At 35.9% G+C, this 7,344-nt stretch overlaps 1 pseudogene; it reads right to left on the reverse strand.

The window, feature by feature from the left end:
* Positions 1–1,583: 1,583 nt before the first annotated feature.
* On the reverse strand, positions 1,584–4,119 carry LOC109495418 (annotated as a pseudogene).
* Positions 4,120–7,344: the final 3,225 nt, after the last annotated feature.

The following is a 7,344-nucleotide window of genomic DNA, read 5'->3' on the forward strand; positions in this document are numbered from 1 at the left end:
ATGAGATCACGACCCGAGACAAAGTCAGACACTTAACCCACTGAGCCACCCAGGTGCCCCTGAAAATTCTAGTTTAAAGCCATTACAGCATTCGTGTATATTGATTATCTTCTTACCTCATTAAATAAAACTACACCTCAAAGAGGCAAGTAAGTTGTAAATAATAAAAATAAAAATCACAACAGAGATTATTGAGCTTATTTTGCCAACATTAAAATAGTTATGAGAAGCGTATCCAACAAGTACAAATGCATTTTTCTTTCATCTTTGTCAGTTGATGTTTTGAGAAGAAACACATTTTCTTCAACAATTATTTCCCCTTATGTGGCAGTCACGTTCCAAGTGCTTTGGTGTTTTGTTTTTTCATTTGATTCCATTCCCCACAGAGTTCCCCTTCATTTTTGCCCTGCCTTTGGTCACTCTGACCACTCAAATCATCTTGTCAAAATATGGCTACTGTCTTTGAAACAAACAAACAAACAAACAAACAAACAATGTACAGCAGAGATTTCAAAGGCTATATTCTTGCCTACTAAAAGTGTTCTTTTGGAAATGTAATTTTTAATTTTTCCTCACTGAAATTAGAGTAATGAACATACTTGTAAAATTATCACTACTGGGGCACCAGGGTCACTCAGTTGGTTAAGTGTCGGACTCTTGATTTTGGCTCAGGTCATAATCTCATGGTTCATGAGACCAGTCTGTCTCAGGCTCTGCTCTGGCAGTACAGAGCCTGCTTGCAATTCTCTCTCTCCCTCACCCTCTGCCCCTACCCTAATCTCTCTCGGGAACACTCATCTCTTTCTCTCAAAATAAATACATTTTATAAGAAATTATCATTACTATCTTTTACTTTTAACTGGTGTGTTCAGATAATTTATATTTTGCATAATTTTGATGTTTGAGAATAAATCTATGATTTGGACATCTGTTTTTTGTCTAATCTTGGGGTTTTTTTTTTGTTTTTTTTTTACTTCTTTGGAATAACTTTTTGTGACTTTGTCTCCTTTTTTTGCCTCTTGCCTATTACTTTATGTTATTTTAGTGGTTATATAAGGGTTACATTATAGTACTGTATTTTTATCATATTCTATTTTCAAGTAATATATACTATGTCCCATAAAATTATAAGAATCTCCCAGCAACATACTACCATGTGTCCTTTCCTGGCCTTGAGGTTCACATTATGACATTTTACTTCTATATGTATTATAAATCCCACAATGTGCTGTTTTATTGTTTGGTTTAATCAGTTCATTATATTGTATGAAATTTATGATTTAAAATGTATTTTATATTTCCCATTATTCTTTTCAGTGGTTTTCATTCTTGTTGGTATGATTTTCCTTCTGTTTGAGGGTTTTCAGTTAATATTTTTTCCGTATAGTCAGCAGGTTTTTATTTCTCTCAGTTTGTTATGTCTTAAAAAAGTCCTTATTTTTCCTTCATTTTTGAAAGATATTTTTACAGGAGTAGATCTCTTTTTTTTTTTTTCAACGTTTATTTATTTATTTTTGGGACAGAGAGAGACAGAGCATGAACGGGGGAGGGGCAGAGAGAGAGGGAAACACAGAATCGGAAACAGGCTCCAGGCTCTGAGCCATCAGCCCAGAGCCTGACGCGGGGCTCGAACTCACGGACCGCGAGATCGTGACCTGGCTGAAGTCGGACGCTTAACCGACTGCGCCACCCAGGCGCCCCTACAGGAGTAGATCTCTTAAGTTGTCAGGTTTATTTGTTTATCCTTTCAGTACTTTAAGAAGTTTCTCTGTGTTCTGACTTACACTGTTTCAAAGAGAAGCTTCAATAAGAATAAGATTTATTTTTGTAACTCTGTATATAATGTGTCTGTGTGTTCTTTGGTCCCATGCTGCTGTCCTCTGAGCCTGATGACCACATTTTCCTATATTTTTTTTGGCCAAAATCTTTTCTCCCAAGATAGGGAACACAAAATATTTATCTTGAGCAGGGCTTGAGAGCCTTGGGATGACAGTCCCTCTATACAATGACTTGGTCTGCAGTCAAGGGCAGAGGTGGAAGCATAGATCTCTGAAGGTTGGACACTTTCTGCCCTTCTTCATCATCTGAACCCTCATCCTTGCCTTGCACTTGGGCATCCTGATCTAGCTGGGATGGACACTACTCTACCTTGTAGTGTTTCTTAACCTTCTCATCAGACTCTGCCCCGTCTTGACTGCCCCACCCTCCCCAAACTTTTCCCAGTGCTCCTGAATGAGTTTTTGGGCCCCCAGATTCTCCAAGGTGGTGAAGGGAGAAAAGTTCAAGTCCATTGTTTCCACCACTGACTGATCTGATGATTTGCAAATGTACATTCGCTCCTTCTCCTCTTCTTTTTCTCATCTTGGAACTTGGCTTGCTCCATTCAGTAACATACCTGGTCCAAATCTTCCCTTTTTTGAGATTATTTTATTTTATTTTATTTTATTTTATTTTAGGGAGTGTGTGTGTGTGTGTGTGTGTGTGTGTGTGCGCGCAGGGAAGAGGGGCAGGGGAAGAGGGGCAGAGGGAGACACACAGAAAGAGAAGATCCCAAGACCTTAGGATCATGACCTGAGCTGAAATCAAGAGTTGGACACTCAACCAACTGAGTCACCCAGGTGCCCTTCTTTTTTGAGCTTTGCAAATAAGCCTTTGGGTGGAATTAAGACCTTGGTATAATGTTCCACCAGCATGGTGAAGTAGCGTCAAACTGGTAGCTGTGCTATTCTTTCTGTATCAGCTGCGTCAGAAACAAGTGCCCATTCCTTGCCACAGGCTGAGCCATCAGCTTCATCACATCCAGGTTGAAGGCTGAGATGCAGGTTGATTATGAGATGGAGGGGCATGCTATGATGAAGTCAAACTAGAGGGAAGGCTCTTTGGGCATGATGGTCTCCTGAATTACCTAGGGTTGAGCATTCTAGGGCAGCTGCTGTTGGGTGGCTTGCTTCTAATGCTGCCTGATAACCTTGAGGATGGAAGCTGAGGGCTCCTGAGCCTTCCTCTCCTTGCATTCACTGACCTAGTGATGGTGGTAGGCATTGTAAGGGTCACTGGGGTTTAGGAAGTTGTACTGAGGGCTATCTAATTCTGTTATATTCTAAGCTTCAAATTCAGGTCTGTTTCTGGCCACAAATTTGTCAGTGCTATCAATGATATCCCTGATCTTTGTAGAAAAGGGTAAATAATCCCCACCACCGGTTTGGAAGGGTAAGAATTCTCTTTTGAAGATGATTCTTCTGTGTGTACTCTGGGCATGGTGGCTGTTGGTAGTGATGAGGACACTCCTCTGCCTGGGTCTGGTCTTCTTGACTAGAACAGTCAGCACTGCCTAGGGGTTCATGAGTGGTGTTGCCTTCTTCAAGACAGGCTCCCTGCACCATTGGAGGATGGCTAGTGTATGTTAAGTGTGTGTATGTGTGTGTGTGACTCCCTTTACGAGTTTCTCTGTGCCATTGGTTTTAGGCTATTTGATTACATTGTGACTTAATGTAGTTTTCTTTATGTTTCTTATTTTTTGTTGTTTTTAGCTTATTTGTAAGTTTATCATTTCATAAAATTTTTATTTTTTAAGACATATTTATTTAAATATCATTTTTACCCCCATTTCTTTCTTCTTCTTAAGAAACTCCAATTTGATTTGGCCTACATGAGATTGTTTTATTTTGTGGCTCAACTCACTGATGCTATGTTTATTTATTTTTCTTCCTATTTCATTTTAGTTTCTATTTCCATGTTTTAAAATTATTTTTCTCCTATAATGGATACTCTGTTGTTAATCCCATGTAGTATATTTTTAAGACTTCAGTATATATCTCTTAAAAATGAGATTTCTTACATAAATTAAAATAACATAATTTGAAAAAAAATTGACAGTAGCTTGATGAAATTTTATAGTATCCAGTCCACACTAAAATTTCACCAGTTCTTTTCAGAACATCTCCTAAAGTCATCTTTCTTTTGACAAGAATGTAAGTAGGGTTTACATATTACAATTGGTTTGTGTGTGTGTGTGTGTGTGTGTGTGTGTGTGTGTTTTAATTTTAGATATTGTAGTTTTTTAGGGGATATTTATTTACTTATAATTAAATTTTCATTTTAATTCCAGTATACACATACAATGTTCTATTACTTTCAGGTATATAATATAGTGATTTAATAATTCTATAGATAATTACTCAGTGCTCATCATAAGTGTACTCGTAATTCCCTTCACCTATTTCACCCATCCCCCCACTAACCTCCCTTCTGATATGCTAGATATTGTAGTTTTTATGTACAGAGTTTTCATATGGGACTTCTTTACTACTCCACATTCCTTCTAACATTCTCAGTATTTCCTGTATCTTCTTGATATGAAATGCATACTTTAATAATAATTGAAATATACTTTTAATAATCATTGTAATATTCTTGCTTACTAATCCTATCATCTAGGTCATTTCTAGGCCAGATTTGACTGACTTGCTTTTCTCCCCATATGGGTCATATCTTTATAGTTCTTGTATATAGATAATAATTACTCCTAAACTCCTATTCCAGAAAAAGGCCACAGGTGCAACACAATTTCAAACACCACAGGCATAATGACACTTAAAATACTCCAAATTCTTTTTTATGCAGCATGTATAATATTGAAATTTAATGGTTATAATCTTTGAACATAAAATTATAACCTAAACTAACTTAAATAGCCATATATCCTAGATATATATTAGTTAACAGAGTAAAAGCATATAAAATTATGCATCTTCACCAAGTGTCATTAATTCTAGAAACTTAAAGATGATTCAATATTAGGAAGTTAATGAATATGACTACCATACTGACAAGGCTGAGAGAAAAAATCACATGATTAACCTCATTAATGTCGTAAATAACTCAAAGTTAAACACACTTTTGTGTTCTTACTTACAGGGTTTCCCCCCACTCACTCTCTTTCAAAACCAAATAAATAAACTTTAAAAAAGTCGGTTTTAGGGATTTAATTACATGAAATGCTCAACCTTTATTTAGGAAAATAGATTTAATTTAGTTAAAACAGTAAAGAATACTGTTTAATTCTTGGTATATTTGTATTTAAAACTTACTTAGCATGATGTGGTATTCTCATCTTTGTTCTACTTTTCCAAGGTAAGAAAAGTCATATCAGTATTATGAAGGAAACAAATATCTGCTCTATGGTTTGTCATACAAATTTGAATTTTAAACAACAGTAAACAGGAGCACCTGGGTGGCTCAGTCAGTTAAGCATCCGACTTCGGCTCAGGTCATGATCACACAGTTTGTGAGTTCAAGCCCCACATTGGGCTCTGTGCTGACATCTCAGAGAATAGAGCCTGCTTTGGATTTGATGTGTCCCTCGCTCTCTGCCCCTCCCCGACTTGTGCTCTGTCTCTCTCTCAAAAATAAATAAGCATTAAAAAAAATAAACAACAGTAAACAGACTTGATTGGTAATGCATGTCATTTAAAAAAAATTACTACTGCCTATCAAGCAAAACATGAAATAAAAATATAAAGAAAAATTGGGTATTAAGCCATCAATTCTATGAAATACTAATTATTTCAGATCTTTTTCATTAAGAAGCAAACATTATGGAAAAACTGAAGCCCCAATATTCCATTTGCCAACATATTTCTTGGAGTGCCTGGGTGGCTCAGTCAGTTAGGTGTCCCAACTCTTGGTTTCAGCTTAGGTCATAAGCTGGTTTCCTGAGTTCAAGTCCCACATTGGGTTCTGTGCTGGCAGTGCAGAACCTGCTTGGGATTCTGCCTTTTTCTCTCTCTCAGCCCCTTCCCAAGTCACGCTGTCTCTCTCTCTCACTCAAAATAAATAACTAAGCTTAAAACATAAAAAAATAAATAACATTTCCTTTTATTTTTTTAATTTTAATTTTATTACTTATTTTAAATTTTAAATTTTTGTTTTAGACAGTGTGTGTTTGAGTAGTAGAGAGGGGCATAGAGGGAGAGGGAGGGAGCGAATTCTAAGTAGGCTTCATGCTTAGCACAGAGATGAATGAGGGGCTCAATCCCACCATCATGGGATCGTGACCCGAGCTGAAACCAAGAGTCCAACGTTCAACCAACTGGGCCAGCCAGGAGGCCCTCAACATATTTCCTAAAACTTTTCCAAGAGGAAAGAATTCTAAATTTGGTGTTTATGATCCTTATTTATTTAATACTTTAACTACATTTGAATGTCCTCTTAAACCACATTTAATATTGCTTCACACATTTTTGAAATATATGTTAATTGAGAAAACCACTGCCTGTGTGATGCACATGATGATGCAGGGTTTACTGGATATGTACAAAATTGAGAAAACAAGTATTTTTTCCTCAACTATCATGTTTTTATGTTTACACATTTTTTTAATGTTTTTATTTATTTGAGAGAAAGGGGGAGCAGAGGAAGAGGAGAGAGAGAATTCTGAGCAGGCTCTGTTCTGTCAACACAAAGCTTTATCAGAGTTCAGACCCATAAACCATGAGATGGTGACCTGAACCACAATCGAGTTGGACATTAAAACAACTGAGCCACCTAGGCACACCTTATGTTTATATTTTTAACTTTCATATATCTTTACTAAAATCTTCCCTATTTTGTTTAATGTAGCATATAATTTATTAAACTCTTCATTTCCATTACTAGTTGATACATTTGTATTATCTTATTCTATTCATTATATAAACCACAGCAATATCCAGAAAATTAGAAATGAAAGTTTTACCCTTTCTGCAAGGTTGCTAGACTTGTCATAAAGTGTGTTAAGTATATAAAACCTTCCTTTGTTGGCGTCACTCATGCACCCATTTTCAAAAGTTAAAAAAAGTCCCACATTCCATCTAATTGAATACTATAGAACACATAATGCCACTGACATAGAAAATAAATTCTTATATAAGTAGTAGCCAAGAGCAATGAAAGAGATAACACACATAAATCAGTATTTTATATTTTTCTTCATATTCTCTATCTGTGCTTCTATGAACTACAGTATTAATCATAGGGCTTATTAGTGTTAAGTCCTAGTTATTTTTAATTTTTTGAATGAACATGTGTGATTATTACAGTAAATGCAACCAAATTAACATTAAAATCATCTATTTGAAGAAAAAAACCCTGCAATTCCAATCATTTCTCTATGAATGTAGTTTCACTCTATTATGGACAAAAAAATACAGTTTGTGCTTGGGTTGTATTGCCTTGGGGCAATTACAGTTACATAGTTTTGATCAGTGGACCAATACAAAAATAATGCAATTCATATGTTTTAGATTTATCTGATATATTGAGTATTCACACAAATGCTAACAGATGATCAAATAACATGATTAA

This window comes from Felis catus, chromosome F1, assembly GCF_018350175.1.
Source record: "Felis catus isolate Fca126 chromosome F1, F.catus_Fca126_mat1.0, whole genome shotgun sequence".
Classification (NCBI taxonomy): domain Eukaryota; kingdom Metazoa; phylum Chordata; class Mammalia; order Carnivora; family Felidae; genus Felis; species Felis catus.